This window comes from Peromyscus maniculatus, chromosome 6 (assembly GCF_049852395.1).
Source record: "Peromyscus maniculatus bairdii isolate BWxNUB_F1_BW_parent chromosome 6, HU_Pman_BW_mat_3.1, whole genome shotgun sequence".
Classification (NCBI taxonomy): Eukaryota; Metazoa; Chordata; class Mammalia; order Rodentia; family Cricetidae; genus Peromyscus; species Peromyscus maniculatus.
Genome location: NC_134857.1, coordinates 99,303,653 through 99,321,747, shown reverse-complemented (window position 1 = coordinate 99,321,747; position 18,095 = coordinate 99,303,653). Strand labels below are relative to the sequence as shown.

The window sequence follows — 18,095 nt, the reverse complement described above, 5'->3', positions numbered from 1 at the left end:
TTTTATGCAGCTGAGTAATACTCCATTGTGTATATGTACCACATTTTCTTTATCCATTCTTCAGTTTAGGGGCACCAAGTTCTGGCTATTATGAATAACACTGCTATGAACATAGGTGAGCAAGTGTCCTTGTGATATGATTGAGCATGCCTTGGGTATATGCTCAAGATGATATAATTGGATCTTTAGGTAGATTGATCCCCAATTTTCTGAGAAGTTGCCATACTGATTTCCAAAGTGGCTGTACAAGTTTGCACTCCCACCAACAGTGGGGGAATGTTCCCCTTGCTCCACATCCTCTTGAACACAAGCTATCATCAGTATTTTTTATCTTAGTCATTCTGACAAGGTATAAACTGGTATCTCAGAGTCATTTTGATTTGCATTTCCCTGATGACTAAGGATGTTGAGCAATTCCTTAAATGATTTTCAACTATATGAGTTTCTTCTGTTGAGAATTCTCTATTTAGCTATGGAGCCCATTTTTCAATTGGATTGTTTGGTTTTTTGCTGTCCAGTTTCTTGAGTTCTTTATATATTTTGGAGATCAGCCCTCTGTCAGATGTGGGGTTGGTAAAGATCTTTTATCATTTTGTAGGCTGTCATTTTGTCTTATTTACCATGTCCTTTGCCCTACAAAAGCTTCTCAGTTTCAGGAGGTCCCATTTATTAATTGTTGCTCTTGATGTCTGTGCTACTGGTATTATATTTAAAAAGTAGTCTCCTGTGCCAATGCATTCAAGACTACTTCCTACTTTCTCTTCTATCAGGTTCAGTGTAGCTGGGTTTATGTTGAGGTCTTTGATCCAAAGATTTTAGTTTGGATTTGAGTTTTGTGCATGGTGGTAGATATGGAACCATTTGCATTCTCGTACATGTTGACATTCAGTTATGCCAGCACCATTTGTTGAAGATGCTTTCTTTTCCCATTGTACAGTTTTGGCTTCTTCATCAAAAATCAGATATTCATAGGTGTGGAGATTAATGTCAGGGTCTTCAATTCCATTGGTCCACATGTCAGTTTTTATGTCAATACCAAGCTGTTCTTATTATTATAGCTCTGTAGCAGAGCTTGAAGTCAGGGACAGTGATGCCTCCAGAAGTTGCTTTATTGTAAAGGATTGTTTTAGCCATCCTAGGTTTTCTGTTTTTCCATATGAAGTTGAATATTGTTCTTTTGAGGTCTGCGAAGAATTGTGTTGCACAAATCCTAAATGGTCTTATAATAAGAACCCAGAGCCAGATATTGGAGTAAATGCTAAAATATCAGAGAGACAAAGGAACAAGCCACTAGAGAAATTTCTCACTACTACCGAATCCTCAGGCAGGATTCTATCTCCATGAATTCTCTGACTGAAAGCCTCTGTGTCCTCAGCTGAAAAAGCCTACTTCCTGTCTCCTCATGCCTTATGTGTCTTTCTTTGCCCAGTCATTTTACTGACTTCCTAGCCTGTGTGCTACCTAAATACTGATAGCAAAGGCATGAGATCTTAAGTGCTGGGATTAAAGGAATGTGACTTCTAAGTACTAGGATTAAAGGTGTGTGCCACCACTGCCTGGCTCTGTTTCTCTCCTAGACTGAATCAATCTCATGTAGTCCAGGGTGGCTTTGAACTCACAGAGATCCAGATGGATCTCTGCCTCCTGAGTGCTAGGATTAAAGATGTGTGCTATCACTGCCTGGCCTCTATGTTTAATGTAGTGACTGACTCTGCCCTCTGATCCTCACGTAAGCTTTATTTGATACACAATAAATCACCACAGAACTGTGTTGGGATTTTGATGGGGATTGCATTGAATCTGTAGATTGCTTTTGGTAAGATTGCCATTTTTATTATGTTGGTTTTACTTATTCATGAGCATGGTAGATCTTTCTATTTTCTGATATCTTCCTCAATTTCTTTCTTCAAAGACGTAAAATTCTTGTCATACAGATCTTTCACTTGTTTAGTTAGAGTTACCCCAAGATATTTGTTATTATTTGTGGCTATTGTAAAGGGTGATGTTTCTCTTATTTCTTTCTCAGCCTGTTTAGCATTTGTATATAGGAGGGCTACTGATTTTTTAAAGTTAATCTTATATCCAGCCACATTACTGAAGGTGTTTATCAGTTGTAGGAGTTCCCTGGTAGAATTTTTGGGGTAATTTATGAATACTATCATATCATCTGCAAGTAGCAAAAGCTTTTCTTTCTTTTCAATTTGTATTCCCTTGATCTCCTTTGTTGTCTTATTGCTCTAGCTAGAACTTCAAGTGCTATATTGTGAATAGATATGGGGAGAGTGGACAGTCTTGTTTTGTTCCTGATTTTAGTGGAATCGCTTTGAGTTTCTCTCCATTTACTTTGATGTTGGCTGTAGGCTTGCTGTAATTTGCCTTTATTATGTTTAGGTATATTCCTTGTATTCCTGGTCTCTCCAGGACCTTTATTATGAAGGGGTGTTGGATTTTGTCAAAGGCTTTCTTAGCATATAATGTGCTTTTTTCTTTCAGGTTGTTTATATGGCGTATTACATTAACAGATTTTTGTATGTTGAACCATCCCTGCATCTCTGGGATGAAGCCTACTTGATCATGGTGGATAATTTTTTTTTAAATGTGTTCTTGGATTCAGTTTGCCAATGTTTTATTGAGTATTTTTGCATCAATGTTTATGAGGGAGATTGGTCTGTAATTCTCTTTTTTTGTTGTTGCATCTTTGTGTAGTTTGGGTATCAGGGTAACTGTAGCCCCATAGAATGAGTTTGGCAATGTTTCTTCTGTTTCTGTTGTGTGGAAAAATTTGAGGAGTATTGGTATTAGCTCTTCTTTGAAATTCTGGTAGAATTATGCACTGAAACTATCTGGCCATGGGCTTTTTTTTGCTTGGAAGACTTTTAATAACTGGTTCTATTTCCATAAGGGTTATAGAACTATTTAAATTGTTTACCTGGTATTGATCTAATTTTGCTATATTGTACCTATCTGGAAAATTGTCAATTTCTTTTAGATTTTCCAATTTTGAGATTTTACAGATTTTTGAAGTATGACCTGATGATTCTCTGGATTTCCTCAATGTCAGTTGTTATGTCTCCCTTTTTGCTTTTGCTTTTGTTAATTTGGATATTCTCTCTCTGCCTTTTGGTTAGTTTGCTTAGATAAGGGTTTGTCTATCTGGTTGATTTTCTCAAAGAACCAACTCTTTGTTTCATTGATTCTTTGTACTGTTCTCTTTGTTTTTATTTTATTGATTTCAGCCCTCAATTTGATTATTTCTCGGTGTCTACTCCTCCTGAGTGAGTTTCCTTCTTTTTATTCTAGAGCTTTCAGGTGTGTTGTTAAGTCATTAGTGTGAGATTTCTCCAACTTCTTTATGTAGGCGTTTGGAGCTATGAACTTTCCTCTTAGTACTGCTTTCATAGTATCCTGTAAGTTTGGGTATGTTGTACATTCATTTTCATTGAATTCTAGGAAGTCTTTAATTTCTTTCTTTATTTCTTCCATGACACAGTGGTGATTCAGTTGAGCTTTATTTAGTTTCCTTGAGTTTGTAGGTTTTATGTAATTTGTGTTGTTGTTGAATTCTAACTTTAAGCCTTGGTGGTCCGATAAAATACAGGAGGCTATTCCAATTTTCTGTATCTGTTGAGATTTGCTTTGTGTCCGAGTATGTGGTCCATTTTAGAGAAGGTTCCATCAGGTGCTGAGAAGATATGTTCTTTTGTGTTTAGGTTGAATGTTTGTAGATGTCTGTTTAGTCCATTTGAGTCATAACATCTGTTAGTTCCTTATTTTTCTGTTAAGTTTCTGTCTGGCAAACCTGTCCATTGGTGAGAGTGGGGAGTTGAAGTCTCTCACTATTAGTGTGTGGGATTTGATGTGCAGTTTAAGCTATAGTAATGTTTCTTTTACATAAGATTCATTGATGAATATGTAATGTCCTTCTCAATCTCTTTTGATTAATTTTAGTTTGAAATCAATTTTGTTAGGTATTAGGATAGCTACACCAGCTTGCTTCATAAGTCCATTTGATTGGAATGTCTTTTCCCAACCTTTTACTGTGAGATAGTGCCTATCTTTGAAGTTGAGGTGTTTCTTGTATGCAACAGAAAGATGGATCCTGTTTTCATATCCATTCAGTTAGCCTTTGTGTTTTTATAGATGAATTGAGTCCATTGATATTAAGAGATATTAATGATTTTTAATTCCTGTTTATTTGTTTTTTTGGTGGTAATGTGTGTGTTTCCCTTCTTTGGGATTTGTTGGTGTGGGATTATCTATTGCTTGTGTTTTTATGGGTTCATCTAACTTCCTTAGGTTGGATTTTTCCTTCTAGTGCTTTCTGTAGGGCTAGATTTGTGGATAGATATTGTTTAAATCTGGTTTGGGCATGGAACATGGTTTTGGATGGTGACTGAGAGTTTTGCTGGGTATAACAGTCTGGGCTGGCATCTATGGTCTCTTAGTGTCTGCATAACATCTGTCCAAGACCTTCTGGCTTTCAGAGTCGATATTGATAAGTCAGATTTTATTCTGATGGGTCTGCCTTTATATGTTACTTGGCTTTTTTTCTTTTGCAGCTCTTAATATTCTTTCTTTATTCTGTATGTTTAGTGTTTTGATTATTATGTGGTGAGGGGAGTTTTTTTTGGGTCCACTCTATTTGGTATTCTGTAACCTTCTTTGTCTCCATAGGCATTTCCTTCTTTAGATTGGGAAAGTTTTCTTCTATGATTTTGTTGAATATATTTTCTGTGTCCTTGAGCTGGTATTCTTCTCCTTATATCCCTATTATTTTTAGATTTGGTCTTTTTGTGGTGTCCCAGATTTCCTGGATGTTTTGTGTTATGATTTTTTTGGCTTTAATGTTTTCTTTGACTGACTAATCTATTTTCTCTATTGCATCTTCAATGTCAGAGATTTTCTCTAACATCTCTTGCATTCTGTTGGTTATGCTTGCATCTGTAGTTCCTGTTTATTTACTCAGATTTTCCATTTCCAGCATTCCCTCAGTTTGTATGTTCTTTATTGCCTCTATGTGGTATTGTGTTCCCTGAAATATTGTGCATGCTAATAAACTCATGTGGGGTCAGAGATAGAACAGCCACAATATTAAACATAAAGGATAGACAGTGGTAGCACACCCCTTTAACCCTAGCATTCCAGAGGCAGAAATCCATGTGTTCAAGGACACAGACAGGCATGGTGACTCATCACGCCTTTAATCCCAGAAAGCAAGCCTTTAATCCCAGGGAGTGATGGCTGAAAGCAGAAAGGTATATAAGGCATGAGGACCAGAAAGTAGAAGCATTTGGCTGGTTAAGCTTTTAGGCTTTGAGCAGCAGTTCAGGTGAGAACCATTCGGATATGAGATCTCAGAAGCTTCCAGTCTGAGGAAACAAGACCAGCTGAGAAGTTGGCAGGTGAGGTTAGCTGTGGCTTGTTCTGTCTCTCTGACCTTCCAGTGGTCACCCCAATACCTGGCTCAGGGTTGATTTTATTAATAAGAACTTTTAAGATTCATGCTACACCTCTATTTCAATTTTCAAGTCTTGAACTGTCTCCTTCACCTATTTGATTGCTTTTTCTTGGTTTTCTTGACTTTCTTTAAGGGATTTATTGATTTCCTCCTTTTTTTTTTGTCTTTTCCTAGATTTCTTTAAGGGAATTTTTCATTTTCTCTTTAATGTCCTCTATCATCTTCATAATGTCATTTTTAAGGTCATTCTTTTCTGCTTCTTCTATGTTGAAATGTTCAGGTCTTGCTGTAGTAGAACTGCTAGGTCTTGGTGGTACCATACTGTTCTTTATATGGTTGAATGTACTTTTGCATCTACCCATCTTTTCCTCCAACTGGTGCAAACTGTGTCTGTGTCTCAGGGAACCACTCTTGGTCCAATCAGCACTGGCAGTGTTTGATTCTCAGGGAGCTCTTGGTCCAGTTGGAGCTGGCAGAGTCTGTGTCTCAGGTAGCAACTATGGTCTCAGGGGACGGGTGGGTTTGGGGAACAGAGTGGAGCTTGTAGATTACAGGGTCTGATGGGGGGTGGTGGTAGTCAGGCCTACCGGCAGGGATTTTACCTTCTGGCTTGCACCTGGATGTGCAATAGGTGTGTGGGTATGGGGGCATGGATTGTGCCCCTGGGCCTAAGGCCTACAGGCTGGTGTGACCAGCTGGGGAACAATGACTTCTTGGTCCAATAGGAGTGGGCAGAGTCTGTGTCTCAGGGAGCAGCTCGAGGTTGATCTGTGCCCACCTCCCTTGGAATATCTTTGCCCACTGCAAGTATTCCCACCCATGCTTGCATCTTATCACTTTACATAAACATCTTATAGACTAATGGACCTGGCTTCACAGTTTGCCTTTCTCTTTCATAGAGCTGCATGGGATTCAGAAAACTCAAAGAATTCACCCACAAATGGCTGTTAGAGTGATTTTGGCCATGATAGTTTGATTAGACATACTCTTTACCCAGAATTTCATATGTACATATGTTCTTAGGGCATTTATTTATTTATTTATTTATGCATTATGCCTTGTAATAGCAAAAAGTTAATTACCCTTCAGTAGAAAACAGGTTCTGTTTTGGTGCATGTCCTAAAGTCATTAGTCAAAGTCAGAATTTCTTGGGCCCAAGATTTTATCTAGGAAGAAATAAATTGTTAAGGAAAAAGTAAAGATTAGAATGTTAGAAGGATTGAGGAGAGGGTTATATAGTCTGTGCTCATATTGGGCTAAGTCTTGAGACTCAACCTTTGATAAATTTGTGGAGCCAAGAATACAGAACTCTGTATTTTATTACCAGGGAAAGCTCAAGGGAGTTATGCAACTCTTGGCTGGTCCACAGACTAGATGCCTACTCTCACAAATACATGATCATTGTTATGTCACAATGGCAGAGTTCATGCAGTTGGAACAGATACCTTGTGACTTTCAGATATCCATACAGAAAATAACTATTAACCCCTAGCCCAGGACAGTAGCAAATTCCAGTACCCTAAGTTGTCATTGTGTAGGAGTAGGAGAAATGGCTATTACACTTGAAAACAACATAGCACATGAAGGTCAAAGATTCTCCATGCACTCAACACGACAAGACAGAGAGAACAAGAGTGTCTGGAAAGTTTTCTATAGTACCACAGGCATGGAATCATGACAATTTTCAGAGTGCCTCAGGTAAAAAAAAATCAAAAGTAGAATATTGTTATGAATAAAGTTTGTACTTTAGTAACATGAGGTGGGTCTTTCAAAGTGAAGAGCTGAATGGAACTGAATGGAACTTACCAGAGACTTTCAAGGTTGGTGAACATGGGAAAGTGAGTCTTGATATGGAAAATGGGGGTGGTGAGTAAACTCTGTCAGAGAAGTGCTTCTTGGATAAACTGCCCTCCAAGGTATTTCCTATAGAAAAGAGTGTAGCATGAATCTTAAAAGTTCTTATTAATAAAATCAAACCTGAGCCAGGTATTGATGTGACCACTGGAAGGTCAGAGAGACAGAACAAGCCACAGCTAACCTCACCTGGCCAACTTCTCACCTGATCTTGTTTCCTCTGACTGGAAGCCTCTGTGTCCTCATATCCAAATGGATCTTAGCTGAACTGCTGCTTGAAAGCCTGAAAGCTTAACCAGCTAAATGCTCAACCACGCCAAATGCTTAACCAACCAAAAGCTTCTAGTTTCTGGTCCTCACGCCTTATATACCTTTCTGCTTTCTACCACCACTCCCTGGGATTAAAGCCTCGCTTTCTGAGATTAAAGGAGTGAGTCACTATGCTTGGCTGTATCCTTGAACACATGGATTTCTGCCTCTGGGATGCTAGGATTAAAGGCATGTGCTACCACTGCCTATACTCTATGTTTAATATTGTGGCTGTTCTGTCTCTGACCCCAGATAAGTTTATTAGCATGCACAATATTTTGGGGAGCACTATACCACCACAAAAGAGTGGAATTATTAATTAATTTATAGCCTTCCTTTATTCTTGCAATGCTTTTCTAGAATTGTTGTACTGACATAGGTAATATACTGTCACTTAATTCACATTACCCTGGTGCTCTCATTTCTCCACAAATGCTCCTGGAGTTGACATTCTAGCAACATATGTAAGAAAATGAACACATTGTGCTTTATTACTATCCAAATCTATCCATAATCTATCACCTATATCTATCATCTATCTATCTATCTATCTATCTCCCATCATTTCAACTGGTAGCATGCTATGGATAAAAACAAACAAGCTAAACAAGGAAGAAGGAGATTGGAATGAGGTGGTATGCTTAAAGAATGTGATTAGGAGACAGTTGAGTCTTCTGCAGGATGTGTGATAGAGCTTCAAAGAGTTGTCTCAGAATGGCCTGAGGGGTTCTCCACCACTTTAGAAATTAGAGCTTCATAATTGGTACAGTCAGAGAAGAATGGAGACCCTTTTCTTTCTCGTCTGAGACTGAAATGTAATACCTGCACACTAATAAAATAGGCAGCTGTCACTTTTCTCTTTCCCCCGTCCTTTCTGCTTTAGTCTCCACTGCCCTGTGTCATCCGTTGATAATTTCCAGGTGCCTGTCATACCTCCCAGATGTTTCCTCTGGGAAAAGAGCTTCACCCTGCAATTCTCCCGGCTCACCTTCCACATCCAAATTTTCTTTTTTCTGCACATCCCATGGGCTTTTCTGATAAGAAAATACACACACACACACACACACACACACACACACACACACACACACACACCACAAAATCCTAGTGTGCAAGAGACTTATCCTCTGGGCACACCACCTAAAAGAAACTGGAGAAACCAGGATACTCTTGCTGGGGAGGAAACTGAGGCACAGATTGCAAAAGGATTTCCCTAGCAAACAGCTTTGGAAATGTAAAAGCCTTGGCGCTCTCCTGATTCCTTTCTCTGAGCTGCTGAACAAGGCAGGTTCTCCCATGCACTGCATGGAACGTACTGCCTTACTCTGAAAGCTGTGTGTTAGTTTTCATCTTACCTGGCATAGCTCAGACTCTTAGAGCCGAACTTCTTTTTTAACGTACTTACCCCTCATGCTACACTTACCCAGCATTTGCTTGTCATGCATCTTTACATTCGTTCACCATTTATATTAAGTTCTCTGATGTATTCTAAGCAACAGTGGTGACGGAGACCACAATGACAATGACAGAAACTTACCTTTACCACATCACTATCTACGGGTTGCTGGTAGTCCTAGAAGACTAATGTACATAAATACATTAACATTTCACCATCACAAAGTCTCATGGGATTATCAGCCCTCCTTTCCCGGCTAGGAGACTAAAGTAAGTCAAGTGAGGATGTTAGCTGTCAGTCAGGAATTAAAGCAGCGTGGCCTAATGGAGCCTGCTACCTCCCTACTCTGCTGGGGGCCCCAGAGCTTTCCCATTTTACAGCTGTGCAAACAGAGGCTTCCCTGTTGCTTTTCAACGGTGGAACTGGAAATAGAACACAAGGTATTACTCATTGCACTGCTTCATAAAACCTTTTAAACAGTCTTGCCCTGTTTTCCTAGCCCAAAATGGGAGCCGTTGGAAGCAGCTTTTTTCCCCCTAGAGGAGAGGATGAAAATCAGAACAGTCATTTAGTATTAATCTCAATAAGGAAGATTCAGGTCCCAGGATTGTTGTACCCATCTGCCCCTTACATCCCCCATAGCCTAAGTAATGAGTACTTGGTCACAGGCTAACATAACAACCAAAACTCTCTTGAAGAAGGCATTCTTCATGCAGTCTTATTATACACCTAACATGAACAGCCATGTTCCCCCGAGGTCTGTTTGCTCCGTGACATTGGACAGGTGGGTGGTGGTAGAGGGCTCAGAGTGCCTGCCATCCACGCATGAGGACCTGAGTTTACATCTGTAGCTGCTGCAACATGGCCAGATTTGGCGGTGTGCTTCTGTAACCCCAGCACTGGAGGGTCTGGGATGAGAAATCGAGGCAGCTAGCTTCCTGGAGCTTCTTGGTCAACCAGCCTAGCAAATAGATGAACTCTAGGAACAGTGAGAGACCAGGTCTAAAAAAACCCAAAGAGGTGGAATCTAGGAAAACACACAAAATTGACCTCTGGCTTCCATGTGCATGCACGCCTACCTACAGATATACTCACACAACCCACGTGAATACGTTTACATCCCTGGCCACCACACACACAACTAACAGACAAAACTAACAAGCACAAATGTAATTTCCACAGTTTCTCTTTTCCTGACTTGAATGCAGTGGCTGCTCTAAGTGAGTGTAGAGAAAGAGCCCGAGTGGAGATGGGTAAGAGATTCTTCTGAGAGTTAGCTGCAGCTCGAGAAAGATAAGCAGCCGCTTGGTGAACGCTTCCATCTTCAGAGTATTCCAGTCTGTTCGCACAAACACCCTGCTGCTGGCCATGTTCTCTTGCGTCTGTATATGTCATAGGCAGCATCTCCTCAGTGAAACAGAACGAGTGTAAAGTGTGCAAAAAGGTTTCCTACACAGCCCCATGCCTTTTCTTGTTCCCAATCTGTTGAGTCCCACAGCTCACATTTTCTATCATATTGGACCATTCTCATCTTCAAAGAAGTTTTGTTGTTGTTGTGTTGTGTTTTTCTTTTTTCCCAGTAGTTGGTCTGTTAGTCAGCTTTCTGCCACTTTGGCAAAATCCATGGGATATTTCGGAGGAAATCAAAGAAGGCAGTTAAGGAAGAAATGTCTATTTTGGTTCAGGGTTTCAGAAAGACTGTCTGTGTCAAGCTGACCGTACTGATTGGGGGCCTGTGGTGAGGCAGAACACCATGGTGGAGAGCAGGAAGTACCTGATGCCTGGGAAAGGGAGCTTAGCAGGGCAAGGGGGAGGAGATACACTGACAGGGGTAGAGATAGGGACAGATGGATATATAGGGAGAGACTGAGACAGAAGAAGGATGAGGCCAGGATTTCAATATCCTTTTAAAAGCCACACCCCCAACTTTTTAAATTTCCTTCCTGTTGGTCCTACCTCTTAAAGCTCCACAACCTCTCTCAAAAGCATCACAGACTGAGATTTTTAACAGCATGGCCTTTGTTTGACATGTCCAATCTGGACAGCTGGTGATTCGTCTTTACAACCCTCTCTGGAACCTTATCATCTGCCTTTTAGAAATGCAGAAGCCAAGGTAGAAAAGTCAGGAAGTTAAGAGATTTGCAAAGAGCTAAGGAGGTATTTTTGCAAAAGCTGAGATTAAGATGACGCCGGATCTTTGCCTGAGGTTCTGCGCTTGCAGACTTCTCTTGCTCCATGAAAAATACATGCCATTTAAATATTTACATTTTGCTAACAGTAGCAGATATAATGCCAACAAATGTTAATTAAGCAGCCAGAAGATGATGCTCACTCTGGCACCGGCCTCCCCAGCAAGTGTAAATCTATTAACATTTCTTATTGACTCAGATGTCTCCCTGTGATATGTCTCCATGAGCTGAAACAAAACCAGTTTTTTTGATCAAAGAGATTTTTCTCAGGGGAGAACCAACTTTTTGAAGAGCTGTGGCACATGGCTGGTGGGGGAGTAGATGCTTCTCTCAGGGCAGCCGGAAATGGCAGCATGCCCCTTAAAAAGGATTTGTCATTTAAAAACAGTTACTCTCTGTGGGTCAGACTTGAACCAGCACTGCCCAGCTCCTGCCACTACTGACTTCAGCCATTTCTTGAACAAAAGGACATTTCTGTTTGTTGCATTGACAGCTGCAAGCAGAGTTGTGATCCTCTCCCACCCCAGGTCCTGTGAAGCCACAGATGCCTGGTGAGCTTGTGTGCCAGGAAGCATGCTTGTCCCCTCATCTAGCAATCCCGTTCTTTACTAAATTGGGGGCTGGTGTCATCGCTGGCCTGGTGCTGGTGCTGGGCAGGCTAAGGGTGCTGTTTTCCAGCTCATCAATCCATTTCCTGATAGTTTTATTTGCATTCCAACACCTTGACAATGGCCTCTTTGCTGTTTTACTCTCTTCCTCCTGTCAAAAGAGTCATGGACATGCTTCCATGCCAGGCGGGGAATTACTATCAACATTGCCAGATTTGGTCTTTTTATTAGCTACACTTCTTTCAGCTCTGGCCTTACACACACACACACACACACACACACACACACACACACACACTTTTAATTTTTTACTTCTTTCTTTTTCCTTTTCTTTATTTTTATTTTATTATTTTATTTTTATTTTCTTTCCTATTAGGGCCCCTTCTTCTTGTTTTGGTTCCTGCCACTGTAGATACCCGACAGACAGACAACCTCCAGTTTCCATGCCAAGAGTTACCTTCACATATGGCTTTCTAGTGCCTCTAGAGGTCACAGACACTTGCCACTAGAGAGAGGAGGGCTTTTCTACCAGTGAGGGTTTCAGTTACAAACCAGAATTTATAGTGTGAAGAGCTTCAAAGCAAGAATTGCTTCATTGGCTGAGTCAGAAAATACCCTGCTTAGTGTTGGGACTGCAAAAGCATGATACCTGTCCCACAGCGGTCAGTCAATGCAGCAAGGTAAGTATCCTGAGGATTAGAATGTGTATAGAGCATCCAAATTAGACCAATAGGGTAAGGAAGTCTGCATGGTGGGGATGATGCTGACGATTTATTTCGAAGGATAGATCTGCTTAGGAGTCAGAAAGAAAAGAGGGTAAATTATGCATTGGGTTATGAGTAAGAGGGATGAGAAAATTTGGGGGTGGCTGTTGATCTCTCTCTTTCTCTCTTTTGAAACAAAGGCATTGTATGTTCTAAGTAACGTGACTAAGCATTGACTCTACCACTGAGCTCTACTTCCACCTCAGATTTCTTTTGAGTACCTCCCTGGATGGATGCTGGCCACTGTGAAGGGAGTGCAGGAATGGGGCAGGACTGTCAGAGAAGACATGCTTGTCTTGGATGTTTCCTTTGAGCTGCTTACAGCCTAACCAAGTAAAGACGGCGTTCAACTTTCTCTCGTTTCACAGCCTCACCCACAGAAGCAAACCAATGAATGTCGTGTCAGGTCCTCGTAGAGCAATTTCCAACTAGCAAGGAGTCAGCAAGTCAGCAGCAGAAACCCTTTCTAAGTTCTTTGTGGATGCACTGACCGAGGACCAGCGGCTCCCTTAGAGGACAGAACCAGCTGTGTGTGAACACCTGTCTAACCATTACCACAAGCCTTGGACCCCACAGAAGAAATGTGTCACTGTTGGCTGCCACAGGGAGGATGAGAGTGACCAAAGGATTTCTGTTCTCCGAACAGAACACAGAGCCCCGGGAATGAAGAAGCCCTTCTCTGAGTGAACGCTAAGCTTGCAATGCTTGTGTGTGAAGAAGAATCCTGAAGGTGGATATGCACTGAACCATGTTGCAGTTAGACACCCTCATCCAAGCAAAAGAAAGTCTTCTCTCCTCACAGAGCTCTTGAGTCACAGATCCTCAAATGGCCTAGAACAAGATCTGAAGAGAGTTGGTGTTAGATTCTGAATGACAAGCCCATTCTCCCCTCCTATTTTCCCCTCACACTCCATGCTATAAAGCAGAATAATCTAATATTTATTGAACTTTACGATGCTTTGCTGAGTACCATGAATTGGAGATAGAAAGAAAAAATATGAACCCCATCTTTGGACTTCGTAAGCTGGCAAAATAAACCCCCCCCCCTTTTTTTTGAGACAGGGTTTCTCTGTGTAGTTTTGGTGCCTGTCCTGGATCTCACTCTGTAGACCAGGCTGGCCTCGAACTCACAGAGATCTGCCTGGCTATGCCTTCCGAGTGCTGGGATTAAAGGCATGCACCACCACCACCACCACCACCACCACCACCACCACCACCACCACCCAGTATAAACACGCATTTGTAAATGGATCATTGCAACATTGGTTTTTCATTTGTTCTTTTGACAGATGTTTCTCTGTTTTCTCAAAAGTTTAGGTCAGAAATATGGATTAGCAAGGTAAGAGCACTTCTGACAACTCAGGAGCTCAGTTAGATCCCTGGTGCTCACATGTTATAAGGAGAGATCCAAGTCTTACAAGTTGTCCTCTGGCATTCCACCTGCCTCCCTCCACCCACCCCACTTATTCCCCCACAGCATGCATGCGTGCACACATGCATACACATGGAAAATAAAAGTAAAAAATGAAAGTAGGAAATTGAAATAAGTTTAAGAAGGGCTGAAGAGATGACTCAGCACTTAAGAGCACTTGCTGCTCATGCACAGATTGGGGTTTGGGTCTCTACATAGGGGGGCTCACACCACTTGTAAGTCCAATTCCCATGAATCTGGTGCTGTCTTCTGGCTTCTGTAGGCATCTACACATGTGATTCTCTTCTCTCCTCTTCTCTTCTCTTCTCTTCTCTTCTCTTCTCTTCTCTTCTCTTCTCTTCTCTTCTCTTCTCTTCTCTTCTCTTCTCTTCTCCTCTCCTCTCCTCTCCTCTCCCCTCCCCTCCCCTCCCCTCCCCTCCCCTCCCCTCCCCTCCCCTCCCCTCCTCTCCTCTCCTCTCTTCTTTTCTCTTCTTCTCTCCTCTATCCTCTCTCAAATGAATGTTTCTTTGAAAAGTTTAAATCTTTAAAAAGAAAACAAAAAGTTTAACAAAGTAGCAAGAGGGGGCGCACTTGGACTCTGTTGTGTTTTTAAGGTAAAATGTCCCACATGGACACTTGTGTTAGAATGCCTGGTCGCCTGCTGGTAGTGTTTTGGTGGTTATAGAACCCTTAGGAAGGGGGAGTCTGCCTGTACAAAGAGGGTCTCTGGCTCCACTTCCAGCCTGTTCTTTGTGCTTCCTAACCTGCCCAGATATGAAGGAGCAGTGCCACATCCCTGCTGCCACACCTTCCCTGAAACTGTGAGCAGAAATAAGTCCTGAAGCTGCTTTGTGTCAGGTATTTGCTCACAGATGAGAAAAGGAAATGATAGCGCTCTTCTCCGGAGACCTCCAGGAAAGAATCATCTAGTTTTTTATTTGTTTTTTTTCTAGAAAAAAAAAAAAAGATGTTTAGGAGAAAAACCATATGAGACATTGTAAGGGGAATTCAGGCCTGAGGAGGTGTGTAAGTTCTAGTGTGGGTGATGTTCATTCCAGGCTACTTTCAGAACTTCCAGTTCTGGTTCTCAAATGTGACCTGATTTTTTTCCTTTTTCTTACTTCTTAACTTTTTATTTATTCTTTGTGGCTTTCATATAATGCATCTCAACCCTGTTCATGTCCCCACCCCTTCGTATCTACTCTCTGGCCATGCAACCTACTCCCTAAAATAAGATAAAATAAAACAAGAGAAAAGAAAGAAAGAGAAAAAGAAAAGAAAAATCTTGTTGTAGAAACTGTAGTGTGACAGTGAGTCATGCAGCAAACCATTTTATCCACATATCTTTACTTGCAAGTGTTCATTGCAGAGAGAAATTGGTCTGGGTTTGAGGCCTCTGGTTTCTGCTACATTATCGATACTGGGCTCTCACTGAGACTCCTTTTGGATATCAGTGTTGTTGTTCTGTGTTGTGGAGCTCCTGCAGCTTTGCATCTGCAAGACCTGCCCCCTCATGTGCTCCAGCAGATCATAGATGGGGTGGATGTTGGGAGTGAGCCAACATATAATCCTGGTTCTGGCCCTGGGTGGTTGCAGGATTGGTCAGCCTGCCAGCTTTCTCCCATCTTCACCACCAGGGAGAGCTCTCCAGCATTGCCCCAACTAGCTCACCCAATGCAGCAGGTAGCAAGGAGCTGGGTCAGTTCTCCTGCTCTCACACCCTCAGGGCCAGCTCTACTGTATTGCTCAGGCCAGGGGCAGGGGCCACTCTCCAGAGTGCTGAAGCTGGTGAGGGACATGGACAACTCTTCTGCTCTTAGGACCTCAGGGCCAGCTTTCCCATCTGCCGTAGTCAGTGAGGGGCATGGGGTCGGGGGAGCAGGGCATCCTTCCCTCTCCCAAACCATCACATGGCAGATGAGGGAGGCAGGACCAGCTCTCCCATTCTCATGCCCTCAGGGCTGGCTCACCCATGCCCCCGACAACAGGGTCATCTATATTTATGCTGCCCAGGTGAGGTACAGGTCCCCCTCTCCCAAGTGCTGCAGCTGGTGGAGAGCAGGGCCAGTTCTCCTTAGTGTTGCAGCCAGTGAGGGGCAAGGCCAACTCTGTGCAGCCTTTGGTGGTAACAGGAGTCACAGACATCAACACAGACCACGGCTGCAGCAGGGCCACAGACTCAGACATGGGCCTTGGCAGCAGTCCAGGCCAGGACATCACCATGACCTTGGTGGCAAGCAAGCTACCCATCTCCTCTCTTCGCTGCCTTCACCTCTTCAGATCTGCCTTTCTCCACAGGACATGAACCATTGACTCCATTGAACCATTCTCCCATACCCCACCATATATTTGCTCACCATGATAGTGCCCTACCAACTGGCACCTTGCTGTGCCAGGGGACTCATGTTTTCTCCTTGTTTCCCCTGGTAGGCCTGTGGGTCTTCTTATCCTGCTCAGTCATAACGGCCTTGTTTTTCTTTTCATTATATTTATTTATTTGTGTGTAGGTGGTACATGCCACGATACCAACTTGTGATGGTCAGTTCTCCCCTTCTACCATGTAGCTCCTAGGAATCTCAAATTCAGGTCATCAGGCTTGGCAGCAGACATCTTTACCTCCTGCACCATCTTGCCAGCTCTGCTTTACTGTCTCTTTAGGAGGTAAGTTTAGCCATGTGCTTCAAGCTGAAAACAAAAGTCCTACCCCCTCCCATTTTTTTGTTGTTTGTTTTAAAGAAAAAGAAACAGACCATGTTCAAACTTCAAGATGATGAGTGTAACAAAAACACAGTTCAGTGTTCTAAGCTGGGTTTATTTTAAAAGAAAAAAAGCATAAATACTTAGAAAAGAAAGTACAATTAATATGCATCATTTTTACTGAGAGTGAATCAGTTAGATTCAGTTCTCCTTTCCAGATGGCCAGTGCACTGAAGGATCAAGAAAACACAGTTGACATTATGTATTCAATTTATTTTGCTAGAACACATGTGATTTGAGGGCCACAATTTCAAAGGCATCTGAGAACTTTAAAAATTCTCTGAATCCAGCCTTTCCTATGCTCTAGGTGTAGTTTGCTATGTATTTGCCCTGTCCTGCTGTCCATCCACTGAGACCCTTCACCCAGCCCAGGAGGTGCTTAAAGAGAGCTTGACACTTAGATTTCAGTTCTTTGTTCAGTTGATCTCACACCACCCCTCTCTCAACTCTTTGATTTTCCTGTTAATCTGCTAGCTTCTCTTTAGGTGCTGTTTGCTTTAGGTCACTTTTCTCAGGCCCTGGGTTATCTTTGGATATCTTTGGGTATCTTTGGATGATAAGGTATCTTGGCAGCTGGCAGCCAAAGGTTTAGGGAAAAGGGGCTGACTAAAGAAACCCACCCTGACCCTGGAGCCCAGAACTAGGGATAGATGGCTCAAATCAGGGCAGAAAGAAACACAGTTTGGCTCAGTCAGATCAGAGCCATCTCTGTCCCTGGCCAACTGACTTGTGAAACCAACTAATCACAGAGCAGGATAGTAGAACCCTGGGCCCGGCGTTGACTCCACCCCCAAGAATTCCTGTGAAAACTGCCTTGTCTAGTCAGAAAAAAGGCTGTTCTCTTCACCCTGGTAGAGGCAGCTATACTCCTGGTCTCCTTTTCAAATAAATCTCTTTTTCAAAAGAGTTTTGGGTGTGAAGATCTTCATTCACTGGCGTAGAGATGATCCTTGCTGAGATGTCCCTTAGTGGAGGAAACAAGGGAGAGCCGAAAGAGCAGAGGAGGGAGGAGTTGAACAGAAGATCTTTGCTAAGATATCCCTCAGTGGACAGATCAAGAGAGAGCTGAAAAGTAACACTTTTCTCCAGAGCAGGAGGAGATTGCTACATTTCTGCAGGGGTTTCCCCTTTTGCAAAGCAAAGCAAAAGAAGCAACGTAGAAAGACCCCTTAAATGGGGGCTGGTAAAGCTCAGTTGTAGAGGCTTTCCAGGAGAGGAGAAAGATTACTATATCCTTCAAGGAGACCATCCCTCATCACACCAGGTATACCTTGACTTTCCCGAAGAGTCAGGATACTCTTCCCTGATGAAGCAGTTCCAGGTCTGACTCTCCGGAGAAGTCAGAAAAA

The 18,095-nt window shown here is 42.3% G+C and overlaps 1 long non-coding RNA gene across 2 annotated transcripts; it reads left to right on the top strand.

Moving 5' to 3' along the window:
- The first annotated feature begins 6,923 nt into the window (after positions 1–6,923).
- Positions 6,924–13,530, top strand: LOC143273773 (uncharacterized). 2 transcript variants are annotated; one of them, XR_013051949.1, is made up of 2 exons: positions 6,924–7,156; positions 12,947–13,530. It is a non-coding gene; the product is annotated as an uncharacterized LOC143273773 (long non-coding RNA). The 2 variants fall into 2 exon arrangements; XR_013051948.1 differs by having other exon boundaries at positions 12,719–13,530.
- The last annotated feature ends 4,565 nt before the right edge of the window (positions 13,531–18,095 follow it).